The sequence below is a fragment of the Thamnophis sirtalis genome, unplaced genomic scaffold, assembly GCF_051295495.1.
Source record: "Thamnophis sirtalis isolate CommonGarterSnake01/CBP01778 unplaced genomic scaffold, rThaSir2_p1.2 scaffold_1, whole genome shotgun sequence".
Classification (NCBI taxonomy): Eukaryota; Metazoa; Chordata; class Lepidosauria; order Squamata; family Natricidae; genus Thamnophis; species Thamnophis sirtalis.
The window spans coordinates 107,065,433-107,090,314 of NW_028261381.1; positions in this window are offsets into that span (position 1 = coordinate 107,065,433).

A 24,882-nucleotide genomic window follows, 5' to 3' on the forward strand; every position below is an offset into this window, starting at 1 on the left:
AGCCACGGTGGTGCAGTGGTTAGAGTATAGTACTGCAGGCTACTTCTGCTGCCTGCCAGCTGCCTGAAATTTGACAGTTCGAATTCCACCAAGCTCAAGGTTGACTCAGCCTTCCATCCTTCTAAGGTGGTTAAAATGAGGACCCAAATTGTTGTGGACAATATGCTGACTCTGTAAACCACTCAGAGAGGGCTGTAAAGTACTGTAAAGCAGAATATAAGTCTAAATGATATTGTAAGGGCTATATTCTTTAAGGGTTTTAGCCATTGACTTGTTAATATGTTAATTCCAATTCTTTATTACAAATTTCTGAAAAATAGTTAATAATTATTTAACTTGAAATTCTTTAACTGTAAATAAAAATACTATAGATTTCAAATAATCCAAACACATTTCTGAGCTGATTTTTTTTTTAATTCAGAAGTTTTGCATCCTGGTAACGCTCCTGGGCTAAATCATGAAATCAAAGGGTCTTCTAACTGAATATATTATCATTCCTTAGCATTACACAATTCAGTATCCTCTTACAATAACTAGAAAGATCTAAAATATTAAAACCTGATTCGCCCATGAATTACAAATGTACTTGAAAAATTTTGTAATTATATATAAATGTATTTTGTGAAAAAGGAAAAAATATATTTCCATTCCAATATCTTTGAAATATGCCTTACATCTTTTAATTTTTCAAATACAATAGAATTGATTAAGAAAGGCCTCAAGATTTCCTAGGGACCATATAACAGACTTCTAATTCTGCCCATAGAGCACAATGCTCATACATGACTATCATATGACAATTGCAGTTTAGAAAAAGAATGGGGATGTAGGGTTCTTATGACATGTTGACACCTACAATGATCAGAACTATGCAAACTATGATGTTCCCTCTGGCACTCTAATGGAAGAAAAGTTGGACTTTGAAGAAGCAGGATTGGGAAGAGTATTAATGCTTTTCAACTTTGGTGTGGGAGAAAATTAATACAGTAGGCAGCCAAGAAAACAAACAACTTGGTCATCAACCAAATTCTCAATTGAGGGACCCAAAAAAGTAGGTTCAAATAATTATAGGGTACTTTGGAGACATATGTAAGAACCTAGCTCTCTAGAAAAGTTTCTAATGCTTGAATGTAATTTGAAAATTCTGACAAGCAGTGTGATAGACAGACAGACAGACAGACAGACAGATATATAGATAGATATGAGACTTAGAACCCCCCCCCCAAATAGCTATCATGGCTAATTTACTAATTAAATTAATTTTAATTACTAATTTTAGAGCCAAGGTGGCGCAGTGGTTAAATGCAGCACTGCAGGCTACTGCTAGATCAGCAGGTCAGCGGTTCAAATCTCACCGGCTCAGGGTTGACTCAGCCTTCCATCCTTCCGAGGTGGGTAAAATGAGGACCCAGATTGTTGGGGGCAATATGCTGACTCTCTGTAAACCGCTTAGAGAGGCCTGAAAGGCCTATGAAGCGGTATATAAGTCTACTGCTATTGCTATTGCTATAGTAGTCCTCTTCTTTCCTGAAATGTTAACATGCAGCTAGGTACAGATCGCGGAAAATCATATGAGGAGTTATGTTATTTTAAAAAAAATTAATTTGTTCCTCACTCAGCTTGATTTAGAATTATAAGAAATGGATAATGGAAAAAGTTGAAATTATATTACTTAGCTGTTGCTGTTTCAACAGGGAGGCTCACAGTATCTTGTTTTATGAAATTCAACGAATATTCTACATGGAGTACTTAAAGGGAATTAAGTTCCACTTTAACACACATGAAAAGTTTATATAGTTCTGGGATATATTGTCTTGTATAGAGATTTTTTTTAAAAAAAATCCTTAACTTTATTTACAAAACTTTTTTTTCCAGATTTTTAAAAATTCTTTCCCCATGAAGTATGTGCAATAACATCTTCTTCCCATTCCATTCCAGACATCTGGTTTGCTGAGATATGTGTAGGGTATGATTTTATGCCAACTTAGTAACTGTAGGACAATATTTTTTACAATAACACACACACACACCCTTCTTCACAAAGACTATTCTGAACATACTTGGCCTTATATTTAATGTTTAAAAATCATGCATTACGTCAGTGAAACAGAACCTGTGAGCAGGTCATTTAATCTTGAACATCTGTATTTATATGCGACACTAGTTAATCTATGGGACATTATTTATCAGAATTTTCAAGTTAAGTTGTTTCACATTAATCAATCACTAAGGTTTTTAACTCTATTCTTAAATCAAAAGAATACAATCCTTGCTTCAGCTCCAGAAAGCTCTGATTCACTCTATACAATGTTTTATCTGCATGAACTACATTGTTCTAAAAGACTGTAAATCATGAGAAAGGGCTTTTAAGGAGAAAAGCAACTCCATGCTTCTTTCTTTCTTTGCTACGTTTTTTTGAGAAAAAATGGAGAAAAAGAAAAGCTGTTTTTTAAAAAAACCATAGTGGTTGTTTTGGGGCTGTAAGGTCTCTATTTACTTGGTTATAGATGCTGAATGGTATTGTTGGATTTCCACACAACTAGAGAGGTCATTGTACCGCATGGTTACTAAAACCTGGAAAAAAAATATTTGAGGAGATTCCCATGGCACCTAAATGATGTGGCACAGTAAAGTGACATCATCACAGGTTCCTGGTAATCTCCATTTCCTCCTTTAACCCAGTTCACAGATGTTGAGGCAGCTTTCCATGATCATAATTATTCTCAAGTTCATCTCACACATAACTGCATGTAGATATATCAGAAATATGCACCTAACCAAACTCTGTTATTGCCTTTTGCAATTGTCTTTATGGGAAGACAATTTTTCCACCTACGTCACAGCACTACTATCAGTGGGGAAGACCTGCTTAGAGAGCCTCTCTTAAAAGCATGAAAGCAACACCTATATAAAATTTCAAATTACAGTAACCCAAAACAGTAACCCAACGACATATTTTAAAAATACTAAATACTAAGAATGTTTCAAACTGTGTTTTGAAACCATAGAGTTCTGTGAAAAATTGATGGGGTCCTATGAGAAACTAGGCACAATCCTTTCAGCAAAAGACACACTCAAATGTAGCCAGTTTTCTACTATTAAAGCTTTGCATTTTGATCAGCAGTTCCAGGAATGTGGAACTTCTCTCTCTCTTTTTTTTAAGTAAAAAGTTCTGCAGAATGAAAAAGTTTGAAACCTCTTGACCTAAATCACTGCAGTTGAATTTAAGAGCATTTCCATCTCCAATGGGGCTTCTGGAAGCTTGCCTCCGAGCCGACTAACCTCAGAACTGAATTAGCCCAGAAGAAATACAGCAAAAGTAGATTTCCTCTGTAGCTATATGGTGACCAGTTCCCTACTGATGTAAATTCCCACATACTCCTTACTCCTTTCTCCCCCTTCCCTTTTGAAACAAAGAGGCTTTGCTGTGATGCTCTCATTACTGTGTGGCCATACTTAAAAGAGGCTTTTCTACGTCTTTCAAAGTGGCCCAATGGATCATCCAAACTGGTGGATCATCAAACAATTGATGAACCCAAAGCTCTTCTTTAAAGTACAAATGACCAGGCTCAAATCCTTCTTCAAATACATTATGCAAAGACCCAACTCTCTGGAAAGCATCTAATGCTGGGAAAGGCAGATGGACAGATGGACGGACAGCAGGCAGGCAGGGAGGAAGGGAGGGAGGGAGGGAGGGAGGGAGGGAGGAAGGAAGGAAGGAAGGAAGGAAGGAAGGAAGGAAGGAAGGAAGGAAGGAAGGAAGGAAGATAACCAACAGCAAGGTGGATGGATTCAGCTATAGTGGCAATGAGCTAGAGATCTGGAAAGGCCTGGTTAGGGATAGATCATCATGAAGGAAATTGTGTGTACTAGTAGTTGAAAAAAAGTTGATGGCATATAAACAATATAACAAATTGGACCATGGACTATTTTGTTTCTCTGCCTGTTTTTGAGAAAAACAAGTGGCAGCAATAAAAGAACATAGAAAAGACAGTATACTGGGTACTTACCATTTTATCACAAGATGAAACAACTACACCACTGCCACCTCACTGTAGGGGACCTTGCCCCAGCCAATTCACTGTGAGGACAACTCACCACAAGCCTGGACGTTCCACTCTGGTTTCCAAAGACAGCTCAGTTAAAGGGAGGTGAAATTTCCTGCCAGCTTGCAGTCCTTCTCCAATGGCTTCCTTGCCTCGCTTCCAGTGCCCTCCCCTTGAAAGGCAGGCTAACGGGAATCATTGTCCTGAACACACAAACACACCATTCCAAGCTTGGAGACTTTTATCCACCTCCAAGCTGGCAAGCTGCCACTCAGGCTTGGGGAGAAGGACCTCTCCTTCGGCATGTTATGCTAGACTCCAGAGGGCTCCTGGGTTGGGAGAGGGGCAAGCAAGAACATGACAGGGCAAGTCACTCCCAATGGCCATTGCCGCAAAGGTTCTTCCTGCTAAAGCACCCAGACTGCAACAATTGCTTCTGCTTAGCCTTCCATTTACCACCAGGAGAAAGTTGCCCTGTCACCATCCCGCTTGCCCCTCTCCCCACCTGGGAGCCATCCAAGTCCCAGTGCAGCACACCAAAGGAGAGGTCCTTTTCCCCAAGCCCAGGTGTGATTGGCAGCTTGCCGGCTCAGATGCGAATAATAGTCCCCAAACTCAGAATGGTGAATGTGTGTGTATAAAACAATGATGCCTGCTTAGCCTACCTTTCACAGGTGTGTGTGTGTGTGTCTGTGTGTGTGTATTGGAAAGCAAGGCAAGGAAACCTTTGAAGAATGAGAGCAAGTTGGGAACTTTCTCCTCCCTTAAGTCGGGCCAGCTTTGAAACCAGAATGGAAGGCCCAGGTTTATGGTGTTGCCCTATGGCGAGTTAGCCACAGCAAGGTGGCTGCAAAGAGCTGTCCTACAACCATTTTATCACCAGTTAAAACATGACCAATTGCCAGTTAAAACATGACCAACAGGCTCAAATAGAAGAGAAGCAGATATGGATAGTGTAAGATTTATCTATTTATCTATCTATCATAGCTTTTGGCCACCTATCTTATAAAAACAATAGAACAGAGGTAAGAAATGAGCTGCTGCACAGAAGGGGCTTAAATTTACTTTAAGTCCACTATTGAGTTAGAAAAATTACCTATGTGTTTATTCTACCACTCCCCCTCTCCCATTTACCACTTGTTTATTATTTGTATACTGTGGGAAATTTATTTATTTATTTCCTTTCCATCCCTGACTGAAATTAATAACAACAGAAACTAAAGTGTTAAAAAGGAAGGGAAGAGAACCATTACTTTCAGAAAAGAATATGTTATTATTGTTGTTGTTATTGTTGCTTTTCCTCAGAGGTAGAAAATAGGGCATAATTGTGTTCCCTGTTGTCTAGTTTTGAATTCTGCTCAGGCGGAAGTGCTTGGAAAGGAAGCAGAGGGGGAGGTAGAGCTGTAACCATCCATTCATGTTGTGTTTTATGTCTGAGACATTTGGAAGTGTGCCTGTGTTTAATCTAAGCCATTTCATTTTATACCCACCTGCTGCTTAGACATACTCTAGGAGCAATGTAATCACAAGGATATAGCCTCCATAGAGAACTCTGTGTGAAATCAACGGACTGAATTCATTAGTTACCTTCACACCCACTGATCCATGCAGCCACCTTGAAGCTCTGCTGTGATGGTTTAATGGCTGACTTGTAACTCCACACAGCTTTTCCTGCAATCACTGGAAGAGGGCGTCATTAGCCTTTTCAAAGCCTCGGTCAATCTAGTTGTTTGGCACAAGGAAGCTGCCAATCCCTTGGCCCTTCCTTTAATTTTATGGAGAATTATCTAAGGCAATATCTGTTACAAACTACTCAGTGGTAACACAGAATGAAGTAGTTTCCCCATAGATCATGGAATGAAGATAAAGCAGTGTCATCCAAAGGCTAAAGGTAATTTGGAGGAATTTCCCAAGAGTAAGTGTGGTTAAGAAACTGCTAGACTCTCAAATATTGAATATTTTCAAGCAGGCTGCATGATTACTGTTGGAGACAATTTAGTGGATTCCTGAACAAAATTCTAGATAACCTATAAGGCCCCATCCCGCTTATGGTTTTATAGTTCTGTGCTTATTCAGGTGTCAAATGGAGCTAATTCATGGATAATCATTTGAGGGGCCAGAATGTAAAACTGGGTGTTGCCAGATCACACACATTCACTATGGGGCTTGGATGTTCTGCTTTTTCACATCTTGCCCTGTGATGTGTGTGTGTGTCTGTCTGTCTGTCTCTCTCTCTCTCTCTCTGTGTGTGTGTGTGTGTGTGTGTGTGTGTCTCAGTGGTGGGATTGAATTTTTTTTTACTACAGGTTCTTTGGCCATGGCTTGGTGGGCATGGCATGACTTGGTGGGTGTGGCTTGCTAGGCGTGGCAGGGGAAGGATACTGCAAAATCCCCATCCCCTCCTGATTGCAGGCAGCCCTCCTGGGACTCGGAAGGCAGACAATAGATGGGAGTGAGGCCAGTCAGAGGTGATATTTACCAGTTCCACGAATGACTCAAAATTTTTGCTACCAGTTCTCCAGAACTGGTGAGAACCTGCTGAATATCACCTCTGGTTTGTGTGTGAGAGAGAGACAGAGACAGAGAGAGATTTTATTTGTGAATTATTTTATTTTGGAGTTTGAATTATAGGTATGTGCTTCAAAACAGCAGGGTCAGCAAGTTATATGACACCAGTTAAACTGTCAAAAATGTATAAAAGAGTATCAAACCAATGTTAGAAGTATGAAAAGACAGAGCTTTATTTCATGCATGTTAAGATCTGCGAAAAAGGACTTTTGGGTGCAATTCATACAAGGACGCAAAAGATTTTGCAGATTAATATTAAAATGCAACCAGATTTTTTTTATTTCACTTAATGGATAATGCATGAGAAAAGAAATATGGGAAACTAATATTGTATATGGTAACTGCAGGAAGATTATTGTATGAACGAAGATGGAATCAAAATGAAATACCCACAGTAGAAGATTGGATTATAAAATTGCAGGAACTTACAGAAATGGCAAAGCTGACCAGTTTATTCAGGGGGGGAATTGTAAAGACTTTTTTTTTAAAGGATGGAAGCCTTAAGTGGACTTTTTGTTGAAAGGAGAAAAGACTGAATTGATGATCTATGGATTTGGGGACTAAAAGAGTCAAAGAGGAAGAGGAAAGAATAAGATGGCAATTACTCAATAGAAAGAAGGGAGGAGGTCTCAAAAGTCTATGATTTCTTTCTAAATTGCTTTTCTTTTCTTATCTTCTATATACTTTTTTCTTAGCCTTTTAAAAATTTTGTATACTTTTATTGAAAAATTCTAATTAAAAAGAGAGAGAGAAACAGAAAGAAACATTCATGGTTGGAAAGAGCTCTGAGGCAGCACAAATATGGTGCAGGCCACAGGTTGTTCCCTTTTGTGCTACTTTAGCGGGCTAGTTAAGATAGTTAAGCACAATCATAAATAAATCTCTTCAGAAGGAAGACATTTTGAGCACAGTTGGGCTTACTCAATGGCAGCTGAAGATAAGACTGAATCTTAAAATTATAATGCTTCACATAGTTATTATAGAAAAAAGCTGGAGCACAATAGAAGATGTGTCAGCACAAACACACATAGGATTATGTTCTTATTCGAATGGAACCTTTCCTTCGCTTGGCACACCTAGAAGTCACTGTATATGCCAATTTAACATGTTCTGCCTCGCTTCTTCTTTAGCACCAAGATTAAATCCATCCTAAAATATCCTAAGAAATTAGTAGCTGCCACCATCTATGACAAGGGCATTGAGCCTCATTCTGTCAGATCCCAGCATTTTTCCCCTCAGCTATAGTTTTAGACTTTTAAAAGTGTTAGATTTTATCCTGTTTAGTGACTTGACTAGATTCATTGGAGTTTATTTCTAACAATCACTTCATCTGACTACTATTGTGGCCATGTTTCCAGATACACACATCTTAGTAAGAGCCGAGGTGGCGCAGTGGGTAGAGTGCAGTACTGCAGGCCACTTCAGCTGACTGCTATCTGCAGTTCGGTGGTTCAAATCTCACCGGCTCAAGGTTGACTCAGCCTTCCATCCTTCCGAGGTGGGTGAAATGAGGACCCAGATTGTGGGGGCGATATGCTGACTCTGTAAACCGCTTAGAGAGGGTTGAAAGCCCTATGAAGCGGTATATAAGTCTAACTGCTATTGCTATTGCTATAGTAAGCCTTCACATTTTCCAGCACATTTAACGTCTCCTGTTCCACGGCAAAAATAAAATGCATTAGCAAAAGAAAGAAAAGTGATGCCTATTTCAGAAGAGATGGAGGATAGTCATTGTTAATTTATTTCGATACATGCTAACATAAATGTTTTAATTCTAAGAATATAAATATTGTGTAGCAAAAGCAGAGCAAGGAAGACAATAAATTCAAGAGGGGGAAGCATTTTTGGTATAAATTCTATTGAAACCAATATTCTTAATTCAGCTTGAACATACCAAGTATGTTTTCAAGCTACAGTGTATGCCAATACATGTGTTTCCTTGTTTCTCTTGGCTTAATTTATACAGAGAGAATTTTATAGATACAGATGGTACAGACTTTCTCTCTTGATTTGAGAGCATCTGCACTGAGTTACATTTTAATGTTCTTTGTTGGCTCTCTCAACATGCCTGCAAAACGTAATAAACATGTTCATTTTGGGTCTGTGTTGTATCCATTTATGCTACACTTAGTACTTAGGTTAATCCATTATCATAAATATTTGGCCTTCCATTTTCATAACCATTAAATCTGAATTCATTTTTTAAAAATGTAATGTTTTCTATCATTTCATGTATGATACTCTGAGCTCCCTCAGTTATATATTGAGATGGGTGGCTGGCTGGCTGGCAGGCAGGCAGGCAGGCAGGAAGGAAGGAAGGAAGGAAGGAAGGAAGGAAGGAAGGAAGGAAGGAAGGAAGGAAGGAAGAGGAAGGTCCTTGGGATTAAGATCCTAAGTCTGGTATAGGCATTGCTTTTAAAATTGTTATTAGTATTCCTTTGCTTTTAGAACTTGAAAAACCTGAAAGGTGAATCTCTTAGGGATCAATACTTTTAAAGGGGTGCATGGCAGAGGTTCCTACCAGTTCAGACCGGTTCAGACAAATAGGTATTAACTCAGCCTGCCATGCCCCCAAACCGGTTTTAGCAGCGGCGGTGCCATGTTGATTTTTGGTTCTGTGCATGCGCAGAACAATATTCATTACCAAAATTTAATTTTTTCCCTTTTGTAACGTGTGCATGCACAGACCTTTTAGGTGCAAATGCGCATGGGTGTAGAACCATGGGATTTTTTGCACCCAGAACCGGCAGTAATAGCGATAGCAACCCACCCCGGGGGGGGGGGGTTTAATAACCCTCATTTGCAATAAAGGCAACTCATGGAATTATGGGAAGGACGCTTGTTTTGCCATAGGGCATTATGAGATTGTTCACTTTCAACCCATGTTCTGATTGAAATATTTTGGGAAATAGTTAAAAAGGCAGAATATTATATTTCGCTAAAGAAGAAATGAAGAAACATGTTTTTAGGCAGAAAGCAGCCCCCAGTCCTTCTTAATAGCCCACAGCAGATGCCAGCACTTAAGGAGATAAAGAGCTCATTGATGGAGGACACCAATTATTTAGATGGCTAGTATAAGCAAAGCAAATGCTGCAGGCAGAAATCCATTCAAGACAGGATATTTCAAAGCTCCTTGTAGCAAGGTTTGACAGCTAACAAAAGCAGAATGGTATGGTGGACCGGAAGCTCTCCAGCTGGACAGACATGGGGGTTGTGAGCTCTCAAGAGCCTCACATGAACCCTGTCTGACAAACCTATTCCAAGATCCTTTTTGGATCAGAACCCCCTGGAGGGGGTGCGAAGAAGGGGCAGCGTCTCATCAGACCCAGAGGGAGGCAACAGGTCCCTCGCAGATTGGAGATTTGCCCTCTGAATTAGAGGCAGCATGGCAACATGGCTGCACAGAAGCTGGCTTCCAGCCGAAGCACTGAACAGGAGTGTACAGGAGACAAGGTGAAAGGCCAGTAAGAAGATTCATTTAACCCACAGTCATAAATCAAAACTTGGAAAAGGCAAAGAATCTTGAGAGTACAAATAATATTAATAGACAGATCTGGATTTTGGCAAAAGGAAAGAAAGGGGAAAATGGAGGATTGAAACACTACCCACCCCCCAAAGCTATTTGTTTGAAATAATTCAGACAGAAAGGGAGAAAGCAGAGAAGTGACAAACCCACTCAAATATAAACTCTAAATTTGGTTTTGGATTTGAAAGAGAAACCAAACATTCTGAGGGATTTTGTCTGAACTTCTTCCAACTAATATATCTTAAGCAACTCCAATTATGGAGAAAAATCAAGAAAAAGGCACTATCTTCTCACTGATAACTGATAACCTAATCTTGACTGTGCAGGAAGTTTTAATTAACCAACTGCCATAAATCAGAATTTGGAAAAGCAGAAGGCAAAGAGAAACATACCTGAGTCTGGCTGTTTGCAAGTTTGTTCCAATTAATATATTTTGAGCAGCTATAACCAACCAGAGGTGGAAGGTAGCAAGGGAAAAAACTGGGAAACTACAAAGTTTTTCTTCTTTTCTTCTTTTTTTTCTGTAAAAGATCAAGATGGCTCCAGCTTCTCTTCCATTTTTACATAAATTGAATTAAATCTAAGGTGGGCTGGAACCTCAAAATAAGATCTTCATAACTAACTGCAATTTTGGAACTGGACATTTAAGGAAGAACAAAAGACCAAGATGGCTCCCGTCGCTCTTCCCCATAGCAGCTGAATAGATAAATTAAGGTGGACCAGAACTCTGAAAGAAGAACTGTATAACTAACTATAACTTTGGAACTGGACATCATGGAAAGCTGGGAATTTAAAGAACTACATGGAATTATAAAAAATATGCAAAAATCATTAAAATCATTAAAATCAAGCCTAAATATAATTCTGAACCCAGAGAAGCAGGGATTTAAAGAAGAAAGGAAAGAAGAATGGGAGAAAGATAATGATGGAGTAGAAATGATGGGAAATAAAAAGCAGACAAGAAACTCCATTGGGCTTGGCAGTGGTATAAGGAAAATGGTAAAGGGAAGATGTGTCCTAACAAAAGGGAATAAAAAGCAGACAAAAGATGTTTTGGAGGTTGACAGTGGCATAAGGAAAATTGAAATAGGAGGTTATGCCCCAACAAAGAGAAACATAAAATATTTATTTGATGGTGGAATGGGGAAAATTGAAGAGGATGGATGTTCCAAAACAAAGAAAAGGGAGAAGGCAGGAACAAAGAAGTGGGACAAAAGACTTAATAGGAAAAAATCAGACAACTAGAAATTGTTATATGGGAAAATATGAAGTTAAGATAAGGCGTTTATTCCTAAACATGACAATAGAATGGAGTTGCTAACTGATTGAGTAAACATGGATATATGTATGTATGTATGCATGTGTGTGTGTCTGTGTGTGTGTGTATGTATGTATGTATGTATGTATGTGTATGTACAAAACCTTTAAGATGATAATAAAGTGAGATGTGTATCATTTGTTATTCTATATAGTAGATTAAGGGAATTGTAATGAACATTGAACAGCAAGGATTGCCATTTATAGACAATTAAGAGTAATCTAATCCAAGATATGGAAAAAAGGAGAGGGAACATGAAATATAATTACAATGGGAAACTATTGAGATTTAAATAGTTTCCCAATAGCGCTCTACATGGGGCAGCCCTTGAAGAGTATTCGGAGACTTCAGCTTGTCCAGAATGCAGCCGCGCGAGCGATCGTGGGTGCGCCTCGGTACACCCACGTTACACCTATCCTCCGTGAGCTGCACTGGCTGCCTATTGGTCTCCGGATACGCTTCAAGGTGCTAATCGTCACTTATAAAGCCCTACATGGTATTGGACCTGGGTACTTGAGAGACCGCCTTCTGCCAATCACCTCCCATAGACCCATTAGATCCCACAGATTAGGCCTTCTGTCGGCTGTCGACCACTCGGAGGAGGGCCTTCTCTGTGGCTGCTCCGGCCCTCTGGAACGATGGAGATTCGGACCCTCACCACCCTTCAGGCTTTCCGTAAAGCCGTTAAGATCTGGCTGTCCCAGCAGGCCTGGGGCTGTTGAGTTCCACCCCTACTCGAATTGGTTGTGCTTGTTGTGACTTTTAAATTGTTTTGTATTGTTGTTCTGTTTTTGTTTTACTTTTTTGTATTTGTTCACCTCCCCTCTGGTTTGTCAGCCGCCCTGAGTCCCTCCGGGAATAGGGCGGCATACAAGTCGAATAAACCACTAAACCACTAAAGACAGAATCACAAATTGGGTGTGTGTAAGGATATATAATTATATAAATATAATGATGAGAATAGCTGGGAATTGTAACCAGGTCTACATCTCGGCCATGTTCTCTTTTCTTTTTTAAAAAAGGAGGAAGATATATGTCAACATTAAATATGTATACTGAAAAGGAATTATAAATACCATCAACATAAATTGGAGCTTGCTTGCTCAGAAACTGAAATACACCAAGTAAATGAGATGAAGAGTGTGAAGTAGAGTAGAGAGGTAAGGGAAGAAGAAAGGGATAGGAGAGAGGGCAGGCGGGAAGATGAGGAGAGAAAGAAGGAGTGGAAAGGAGAGAGAGGAGAAGGAGAGAGGAGGGGAAGTAGAGAGGAGAAGGATGACAGAGGGAAGAAAGGAGGTAGGGAGGGGGAGGAGAGAGGGAGAAGAAAGTGATGGATAAGGTACAAATATGGTGTATGGAGAGCAGAAGAGCCAATAATTGTTTTGGGGAGCTGGTGGTAAGGTGAATTGATGTAAACATTTAATAATATAATATGTTGGCTATGTAATAGTATACATGTGATTATATGTTATGAAAATAGAAAAATAAAAAACGTAATTATAAAAAAAGCAGAATGGTACAATTAGAAAGCAACCCCTCACCCAAAATTCAGCAAAGGACGAAAGCCATTAGCCACAATAGGAATTTTCCAACACCCTTTCAGAACAGAAGCCACTTCATTGCTTCAACACAACACACACGCCAGCAGCATTTCAGGACCTGTATAAAAATCCTGGCACTCATCTAGCTAATTGTTCAGCTGACCCAGAACCACAAACCCTGTTGGTTCTGGTGATCATTAAACTTTCTTTCCAATCAACCTCCATTTTATTTCCTTCCCATCTTGGATCTGAACCAGAAGGATTTTCCTTCCAACACTGTGATTTGCTGATCATCTAATTTTATTTATTTTTGTAGATTTTTAAAAATACCTAACTTCAAATGATTCTTGATACTTTATAGTAGGTTAGACCAATAAAAGAAAGGTTGAAGCGATATGCATTAGAAAAAAGAGAAAACAATCTTACCTCTAGCCACTTTAGGCCTGGGAAAATAATAGGTTTGGAATGCCTTTTGGGCATCTTCAGGGCTTTTATTTATTATTATTATTATTTATCATTTATGTATTGATTTAGCATATGGCATCTACAGAGGTCATGCAACCTGTTGTAAATATGCATGTACAACACTAATAAAACACATTATAGATACAATTACAAATATAAGTTTCAATAAAGCATCCGCATATATGTGTATGTAAAATATTAAGACAATACAATAAATAAGCTAAAATATTAATTTAGGATCATAAAACCGTTATAAAATTGCCACACTATGGTGGCATAGAGTTGCAATAGGATAGATGTTATAGTTCATTATCTAGCCATTGAACTTCCATCTAAGTTGGATGGATCTTAGGGTAAGAGCAAATGGAACCCTGACATAACAGCAGAAGAAAACCAATGATTAGGAAAAGGACAAGAATAAGTGTGTATGTATGGCATTAGACCCAGCAATTTATTTTAGAAAGTATAATTGCAAGCCAGTTGCCACAATCCATAAGCCAGGGGTGGGCTTCAAAAATTTTAGGAAGGGGTTCTATGCCCAGTTGGCCTAGTCAGCCTCCTGCACCACAGTGGGTGAGCATTTTTGCCCTCCTCGGGCTCTGCAGGCTTTCCTCAAGCCTCCAGGAGGGCGAAAACAGCCTCTCCGGGCTCCAGAAGCCCACTGGGGGCCAGAAACAGGCCCATTTTCAGCCTTCCAGAACTTCCAGTAGGCCCATTTTTCATCCTCCCCAACCTCTGCACGTGCCATGCACTTAACTGCATCCAAAATGGGCCACGTGGGGACTCCTGGGAAGGGCAGAGCGGGGTGGGCGGGGCCAGCCAGGAGTGGGATTTAGGGGTTCTCCGAACTGTACAGAATCTTAACTAGAGGTTCTCCTGAACCCCTGAGGACCACCAGCAGCCCACCCCTGCCATAAGCCTTTTGTTTCAGGCCCAAAGCCTAGAATTTAGTTCAGATTTCTGAGCTTCAGAGTGTCCAGCTAGATACGATGGAAGATTGCAAATAAGAGTTTATCTCTTTCATTGTTCCTTTAATATCCACCATGATTTGTGATACCTTGCCTCCTATGCAGAAGTTGATATACACACAACCAACAAGATTTGAACAAACTGAAGCCCACTTCTCCATTCATTTGGCTAGGATTCTTTCACAGCTATTGGAATTAGTGTTAATTGCTCTTCTAAAGGCAGCTAATTTCATAATTTAACTGTGAAACTTTAACATGTGAAATGTAATAAATTTACTATCTTTGCTAAAGCCTCTACCATTTACCAGTCTGCAGCATATTTCTTGATTGCTGGTTCCCTTACTATTGATAATTGATCCTAAAAAGGAGAAAGCTATCCACCACTTCAATACCTTAATTGTCAGTCCCAAGGCTGATAGCTGTACCTGTGTTGCCATTAGTTTGGTCTACTTTATATTTGATCTTAGTCCCATTTTTCACTGCGTTCCTTAGACTTTTATTATGAGACCTTGCAAATCATTCGCTTTTTCAACTATCAGAGTAGTGCCATCAGCATAGAGCATAGGTTATTGATGTTCCTTCCTCCAATTTTAAGACCACACTTATCTTCTTCTAATCCAGCTTCCCTCAACATTACATTCAAAAGGAAAAAAGGAACAAGTCAATATCATAGGTTTGTCTTCACATCTTTTTTGCCTTTTGCTGCTTTCTAATGTGTTGAGCATTTTATTGATCTCATATTTACTTTTTTTCATGTTAAACATGATCTATGTAGGCTAATGCAACCGTGAATAGCATCTGAAGAAAGGAAAGAGTAACTTATCTGGCAACTGATAGTATAATTGGAAGCTGAAGTTAACCTTTAATGAATTATTATCCATTTCTGGAATCATATAAAATAGGTTGTTGAAAGTAGATATACTTTTTTTAAAAATCTTCTGTTAGTGGAGGAGAATATTAAGTACTACCAATCAATCACCCACCTTTCCAGATTTTTTTCTTTCTTGGGATATGTTTTACCTGGCCTATTTACTAATTTTACCTATTTACCTAGCAATATGTTAAATAAATAAACCTATTTACCAATTTGTTTAGGACATTTTATATGTCCTATTTTCCTATTTACTAAATGGGACATATAAAAAAAAACTAGAAAGAAGAATGTTTGGTTAATAGTGCTTAATACCTGGAATCAAAATTCTTTCTAAGATGTGGGTCAGACCACTGCCTTGAAAATGGTTCTGATGGTTTAGACCAAGATTACGCATTTGTTGTTTGTACTCACACAATACACTTAATCAGATCAGTTAAAGACCTAATACTAAATGCTAAGATTGATTAACGGAAACCTTAATTAAATTTTGAATTTTTAGCATGTATTACAAACTTAGAACATTTGGCTGGTTTAAATCCTGCTTTATTCAAGAGCAAGGTTGTATATGCTGTGCAGACACAGCCATTACAGATTAGTGACCTTATTGTCAATTTACTGACACTTAAAAACAGTCACAATAAATTATGGATTTTGCCAGAAAAAGATTGAAGGCACAAGAAAGCCTTGAAGGATCTATTGTGGTCATCATAAGGAAGTAAGGAAGATGACACTGAAGAAAATATGTAAGAACCTTTACTTAGGCAAAAGAGGCTGAAACATTTTGTAAATCCAGAGAAACAAGATAAAGTTGCCATGGTGAGGAAAGAGGGGGAGCGCATTCCATGATTAGTTCTGGCTAGAGTTGGATTTTAGATTACTGCAGCAGGTTTGGGAGGGGGCACCTCATTGGGGAATGTGATTTATGACACAGACTGAGGGGAGGGGAGGAACAGGGGTAAAGTTCAGATATAATTTAAATGAGGCTCAGATCTGACTGCAATAAGGTCTTGCCAAATGATGCTCCTAATAAATGACTAGTTTTCTTTTGAAACTTGGCTCGAGACTTGTGAATCAATTAGGGCATCTTTCGGAAACCTGATAATAACATTCAGAAACAGCTCAGGCTGTCCCAATTATATAGAGTAAAAGGAGGGACAGTAATTAAGCACAATCAAACTTGTATCCAGCCATCACACTGCCTTTTGTCCAGGAAATTCAACAGAAGTCTCCACCTGACTCTGAAAGTTTTGAGAGATCAGCTGGGGGGGAAATAGATTGAGACGTAATCTGAGCCAAATGGATTGACTGTTGTTTTAGAATCTTCCATCACCAAAACAACTCCACCTTGGCTCCGGACAAGATTGCACTTTTCTGAAGTAATAGATCCAAAGGAGGTTCTCCCACATTTGTACTTCTGATAAATCTGTTGCAAACATTTGAAATGTGATACATAAATACCCAGACCATGTTTCTGATAGGGTGGTGTAGCAGGAATAATTGCATAGGTTTGTGAAAGTTCTCCTGAGAGATGATACTTAAATAACAGCTCATGGAACATGAAACATCTTTTTCTACCACAAAATATAACCTTGGTACCAAATTTTCATTAGGACCAGGCTGCAAGTAAACCGCATGATTAGAATAGGCATCATTTGGGGACAGTAGACACATCTCTACTTTGAGACCTTTAGGTTCCAACAAATTGCCTGACTACAAAATGACTACATAATGGACAATCACAGATCCTTACACACGTCTTCCATTGGATGCAACTTTCATGTTGCATATATCTTCTTTCTTGGAATATAAGTTCCATTTCAAACAAAATATAAATAGCAGCCATTCCACTGTGAGATACATGTGAAGTACAGGACCCTATTTCAACATTGAAAGGATGCTGGAGGTTGTCCACCTTTGCAATGCTTTGTTGGAAAAAAAATTCCACTGCAGAGGCCAAGTAAAATAGCCACAGATATACTAATGCTAATGGACACCAACTTCTGCTTGACTTAGATATCTTAAAATTCCATTTGCATAGCCATTACAGAGGACCAGATTGTCATGTTTCTTCTTTCCTCAGTACCGTTCTTATGTGGAAATTTCTTACAGTTCCCAGCCCTGCAATTCTGCATTTCAAAGACAAGCTTCTTCTTATTAAAGGGGAAAATTATCTTCTCAAAAGCAGGATGCATACTTAAACAATAGAAGTTTTTTTTCCCCCTTGAAAAACCTACAAATGGAAAGGAATAGAAAAAGCAAACTGGTTGTCAGAGATATTGTAAACAAGTTCATCTATATAGTTCCAACAAGGATTTTCCCCCAGACGTGTAGCTGGAGCTCCCCTAATTCCTAGACATCTCTAACAAACTGTTTACATTTGCCTTCATTAAACTTTATTCTTTGCATCCATGTGTGACACGGAGATTGATTCCATTTTGCATGTATTATTACTCTGTAAATTCTTCAGGGATATTAGGTATTCTTATCTTCTCTCCCAAATTAGTTGTCTTGTTTTAGGCAATATGTAATTTTACTTTATTTCATAGATTGCAATATTTCAGGTTTATAGTTGCACAAATAATTAACATAGCATTGTAGTAGCACCTGTTACATTTTTTTATTATAGAGATGCCTCGCTATGCAAATATTTTATCTCATCCATTTGATTTTACTTTTGTGATTTATATTTACAGAGCTTGTTGGCCATTGATTGAATAAACATTATTTGATTTCATTTCTTTACTACCAAGGGACAGAAGCTGAGATTTGTAACTAATTGCCCAAGGTAGACTTTAATGAGAAAGCTAATTCCAGTTATATTTGTTAGTAACTGTTGATGGCCATTTCTGATTTGTTACCTGAGATGAAATACTATTGTATTTTAATTGCAAAAGAAAATTTAGTAGCTACTAATTATCATGTAAATACAATTGTCATTGTCAGGAACTCCACTACTCTCATCTTAAAAAAGCAACTAAATGTTTGGAAGTGATAGCAGCAGTAGTTTTATTCATTATTTACCTGTAACTAAGGGCAGAACCAACACAAAATAAAACAATTGATAAATAATATATTACAGTTAATTAGAATGGCATAATGAAAAATAAGGAGCCATGAAATATTAACTATGCATTTAAAATAACAGGTACTAATTAATACATAACATGGTGAAATATACAGTACTATTTACTATTTAATGGCATTGATCACAATTAATTGCTTAGGGTCAGGGTATCAGCACATCTACAGCCAAAGAAAAACAAGTCTATTTATATTAATATCACTGCTGTCATGATTGAAAAGCTGCCATCATTTGACAGTTTGCATGTAATTGCATTTTGGTTTTTTTACAGTATTTGATGTTTGATTTATAACAGTATTTGATACCTGACATTATTGAATGGTCATTGATATTTGAGGCAGGGCCGTGGCTCAGCAGTTAAGGAAAGCCAGCAATCCAAGACCCAAGCATCACATGATGAGGTGAGCTCCCGCCCTGGCCCCAACTCCTACCAACCTAGCAGTTTGAAAGTGTGCAAATGTGAGTAGATAAATATCATGTTTCCCCTAAAATAAGACAGGGTCTTATTTTATTTTGACCCCAAAATAAGTGCTTGGCTTTATTTTCAGGAAGGTCTTATTTTTGAGGTGCAGGAAGCCCCTTAACCTCTGCCTCTGGCCTGCACATCAGCTGATCTAGAGTGGGCTAAAGGTTCTGTCTGTTTCTGGCACACTCTTGCCAGTCCTAGCATTGCTGGGCCTATCACTCTTTTTGTGGCCACCACTAAGAGAAGGGGCATGGTAATTAGGGTTTGTGGGAGCAGCCTCTGTGAGGCCGTTCCGTGTGGATGGCAGATGTATGTGGGGCACGTGGGACATGTTCCCCACTTCTCCTCCAGGAAATGGCAGGGACCAGCTGTACATGCATTTAAATATTTTAGGGGAGGGTTTATTTTAGGGGGAGGGCTTATTTTAGCACATGTGCTCAAAAGTCTGATTGGGCTTATTATCCGGGGAGGTCTTATTTTGGGGGAAACGGGGTAGGTACCACTTCGGTGGGAAGGTAACAGCATTCCATGATGACATTCTGTCCACATGACTGCAGAAATGTGTTTGGACACCACTGTCTCACTAGCCTTGAAATGGAGATGAGCACCATCCTCTGTAGTCTGCAACCACTAGTGGAATAAAATCCACAGGGACTCCTTAATATATATATATATATATATATATATATATATATATATATATATATATATATATATATATATATATATATATATATATATATATATATATATATATATATATATATATATATGTATGTATATTTATTTACCATTGATATTTGGCAAATGGTTGTTCATGAAATTTTGTTTGTAACTCATCACTATAAAAACAATTAAGGTTGAAGGTGAAGGCTGTGGGTTGGTTTTCAAACATTTCATGACCAAGCTAGGTAACGTCTTCAGCGGAGTTTAAGTGATGTCAGTGTTCTATTTATAAGGGCTTTGTGTGGTCAGTAGGTCTTGTGATGAGTCAGGTGTAGGTGTGTCAAGTGAGGATCTTGTGATGGGTCAGGTGTAAGTCATCAGTGGGATTCTTGTGATGGGTCTTATGATGGGGAGGTCACATCAGGTGAAGATAGTTGGGTGGTGAAGTCATGTTTGGGTGACTTCGTAAGGGTCAGTGCTGGTTAGCCTGGTGATGAAATGTTTAGAAACCAACCCACACCCTCAGAGAATGAGAGTGAACTTTCACCCTGATTCTACACCCAATCTACAGATATTCACCACTATTGCAAATAATTAAGGTTGCAATCTTGTTTATACTTACCTGGATATGGATAATTTTTAAGCTACTGACAGTAATGTCTAAGTAGAGATGCCTAGGAGTACTCTATGAGAGATGCTTACAATTCTAAAACATTAAAACTTTGAAGACTTTTACATTCAAAATGTGGTTTCAAGAGCCAGGAGTAGAGACCAGAATTCCAGCCCCTGGAAAAACAGACCACCTAATGCTTGCAGTACCATGGTGATTCAAATGAAATACCAACGCTGGTACATTTTCAAACAATGCAGAACAGAGCCAAACTAAATCAGCTTTTCAAAAAATTCCTCTTAATAGATCAATCAAATTCAGAGTCAACCCCAGAAAGGCACAAAATGATTGTATGAAAATGGTATGGGGGCAGCTTACATGTGGAATTTGATAGTCCCGTAACCTCAATACATATGGAATAGCAATATACATTCATCCCTATTTTTTAAAGTATTTCAATTGGTATTATTCTTTTTTTACTGAAAGGTTAACATTGATGCTACATTAAATTTCTTTGGCTATATCTACTGTTAAGTTTTAAGTTGCCACACAGAATTGCCATATTTTTTTTCCTGGCTCACTTTTTATTTAGCAGGTTTGACATCCTGTCACCTCCTTGGTAAAACCATAACATTCTGAATGATTACTTGAAGCTCAATGTATTCATTGGAATTAACTTGGTTAATTAGCATGTTATGATCCAGTTCTTGCTAAAAGTCACAAGAGAAAATCAAGTAAATAAAAAAAAATCAAATTGTCCCCCTTCATTTTCTTTCAACCTTGTAATGATCATTGAAAATAATATACTGACTTGAAAAGTGGAAGGTTTTTCAGTCCCAATTTCATTACTGTTTTTATTTTTAGCCCTTTCATGTGATTATCTGTTGTTGTTGTTTTTCTAACTCACTCTATCTGCTGACATTTACCAGGCTCCAGATATGATGTGAGTTTTCATTCCCTTCATGGATAATGGAAAATCACTTTCATGTTCAAAACAATTTTAACCTGCTACATTGAATGAAAATGGAAATGCATTTTAAAGCTCACTTTATTTACATCCAAGGTTCAAAATCAAGTGATTTGAATCTGAGTCCCTGTTTCTTTTCAAATGGAGAGCTTTTTTTAATTCCAAACACTCTGCTTTTTCATTTTATTCACTCTATCCTTGAAAAGGTAACCAGAATAAAAGCAGCACTGAACAGTTCCCTCTTTCATTTTGTTAAAACTTTAAATGGAAGAAAAATATGTGTTCCTATTTGTTCTTGTTGTATACTATAAGCTATTACTACGTTAAGCATGTTTTAGAATAGAGAGATAAGTATCACTCCCAAGATAAAGGCAGCTATTGCAATAAACCTCTCATCCTTATTTTATAAAATCCCCATCACACTTCTAAAAAAAATCCTGTTTGTACTGGGGAAGATAACCAAAGACGTTCTGAGTTTTGTATTTGCCAAAATTGTGTTTCTACAGATTATAACGTTTATATCATTTCTTCCTTTCAGGAAAGGAAATACATGTAAGGAATGTACTTGCTTATTCTCTAGGAGATGAGGGCTTCTTGTTTTTTCCTTTCTCTCTTGTTTGCAAGGAGTCAAGGGCACATCAAAGTACATGCTTTAATTGCAATATACACATTTATCTGGGAGAAAACCCACTGAAGGCAATCAATTATATTTTTCAATAAACATGTATTGGTGGTTTGCGGGTCAGACAGCTGGAAATGTATGTAGGTTTACTCAGAAGTAAGTCAGCTCACATCCAGTGAAATATAGTCTCAATCATTGTTTATATTACTAGAGTCCAATTTTTAAAAAAAAATTCCACTCATGAGGTGACATTTCTCCTGAAGATAACCTTTGATCAAACCTCTTTATTCCTTTTCCCTCAGGGATATATTTTATCGATTAAGCAAGCATGTTCCTTATTGTCAGCAGGATGAATGAGCTGCCTGGAGATGGTTCTTTTCAGAAGCCAATTAAATTGGGCAAGGGCAAGGAAAGAATGACCACATCTTTATTTATATGCAAGGCCTAAGGAGGGGGAGAGAATGCTCATTTAGATGTCATCCTCTCACACCTCAATCAGAAGACAGATAAAAATCTTTTAAGAAGAGGTGGGTATAAAATAAACTTTCAGACAGGAAACAAATGGCAAGGTCAGAACTTCAGTGCCTCTTACTGAGCTTGCTGCTAAGTAATGATGCAGTTGCTCCTATTATACCTGGTGACTGGAAGAACCCTAAGGATTCTCAGAGGACTGCTACTGTGAAGGCCCTTCAAAAACCCCATTGCCCTGTCCTAAAGTAGAAGTGTCTACTTACGGGAGGCCCAAAGCCACTTAAAAGTAGTGTAACTACATCTATCTGATTTATGACTATTACTTGCTGTTTATATGTGTACTGTGAACTTATGCACTGGAGACAAATTCCTTTTGTTTTCCAATCACACTTGGCCAATAAAGAATTCTTATGCTATGCTATGCTATGCTATGCTATGCTATGCTATGCTATGCTATGCTATGCTATGCTATGCTACGCTACGCTATGCTATGCTATTCTGTTCTCAGTGAACAAAGTTATGATATTATTATATAAGCTACACCTTTTTATACTTGAAATAGTTTATGGAAGTACAGAATAGTACTTCCTGTTTTGTAATGCTACAACATACCTTCTCCCCCTCTTTGTCTTCCTTGTGGACACTTGGATATTTCGTTGTGATCTCTAGGAATCTTTATAAGCTTGTTGCATTTAAATGTTGTCTGTATTTCTTGGAGTGCAATTTGCAGATGCAAATCAAAATGTGAGTGCTGTGGTCTTTGGCATACAATGTAAGGCCAAAAGTAGCCCTTGGTGTGGAAAAATGTATAATTCTATTTGAAAAGCAAGACTAGGAATGCAAAGAAGCAGTGTAGGAGCAACTGTCCAACAGTGCAAACTTTCTAAAAAGTGTTCATGAGGTAGGTGGCTGGGGAAAGATTTTCAGGAGAACTTATCAGTTACTTGCAACTGCTGAAACTTCTTGAATGAGAAGTGAAATGTTTTCAAAGGAAAAAAACGAAGAAAGTCCAGTTGCCTTTTGAGGAAAAACAAAAAGCATTTAGGACAACTATGACCTGGATGATTGAGAATCTCCATAGACAGCTTTCAAGAGAGGATAAGTAGTGACTTCCAGGAATCTTGTACCTATTTCTTGAATGGCAGGCTTTGCACTGGTCAAGGGATTGGATGGAAGGTTGAATAACTTCCATCATTGTGATTTGGTTGCTGGATTGACCCGATCCAGGCTTTATTTAATTATATAAATGATTATATAAACCACAATTTGTGTAATAATGAATGCCCTAATCAATGAATCAGCCATGAGCAATCCATGACCACTAGCTATGTTCTACTATTTCTACAATACATCCAGTATTCCATAGTTGATAGAATCAAAACTCAGGGAGTTATTGTGACTGTTTTGAAAGTTAAAGGAGAAACTAATAGATTTTGCAACTTTATGACACTCATTTGCTTCTTCTAACAAATTGGACCAATGTTCTCCCTGAAACCTCCCAAAACAAGCCCAACATTTTGGTCTCTATCTACTCAAGTCACATCTTGAGGTAACGGGCTTCCACTTCGGTGGCCTTTTGTCTGCAAAAAAAAAAGCTTGTTCACCATTTTCATAAACCAAACTTCACATATTGAACTGAATCAAACCAAAATGTACAAAGTCAAAGTTTAACCAAAGATGGGAGCCCAATGCATGTTTCTATTATTAACTCCCCCTTACTTGCCTCCTAATGAACTCTGGGAAACCCAAAGGTAATCAAGCATTTAAGATACAGATTTTATGGCATTGCAGGAAGGAAGGCTTTGGGATGGGAGGTGTGGAGCAGCTCTGTACACATAAAATGATTGCTTCACTCAAGAGGCTGCATCCAGAAAACCGAACAAACGTGCAGTCAGAGGAGCATTGTGTATGTATGCTGCTAGTATCTTCTGGAGTTGAATTCACCAAGATTTGTCACAGTGACTTAATACCTGCCCCGCCCTCTGATATTGATCAGTGTCTCTGTTTTCAAAATTCCACAATCATAAAACACTTTAGGTGGGAAGATGTTTTAGCTTTATTATTTTTATAAACAACTCAAAGCAGTGAACATACTAATCTTCCTTCCTCCTCATATTTTCCCCACAATGACAGCCCTTTGAGGTGGTTTGGTCTGAGAGTGAGTGATTGGCCCAAAGTCACCCAGCTGACTTTCATGCCTAAATTAAATTACAACTCATGGTCTCCAGATTTCTAGCCTGGTGCATTAGCCATTACAGGTTGTCCTTGACTTATAGCAATAGCAGTTAGACTTATATATCGCTTCATAGGGCTTTCAGCCCTCTCTAAGCGGTTTACAGAGTCAGCATATTGTCCCCAACAACAATCTGGGTCCTCATTTTACCCACCTCGGAAGGATGGAAGGCTGAGTCAACCCTGAGCCGGTGGGATTTGAACCGCTGAACTGCTGATCTAGCAGTAGCCTGCAGTGCTGCATTTAACCACTGCGCCACCTCGGCTCATTATAACAGTTTACTTAATGACCATTGAAAGTTACAATGGCCCTGAAAAAAGTGGCTTACGACCATTTTTCACACTTACGTCAATTACAGCATCCCCATGATCATGGGATTTACATTCAGATGTTTGACAACTGACTCACACTTATGATGAGTATTCCAGGGTCATATGATCCCCTTCTGCAGCCTTCTGA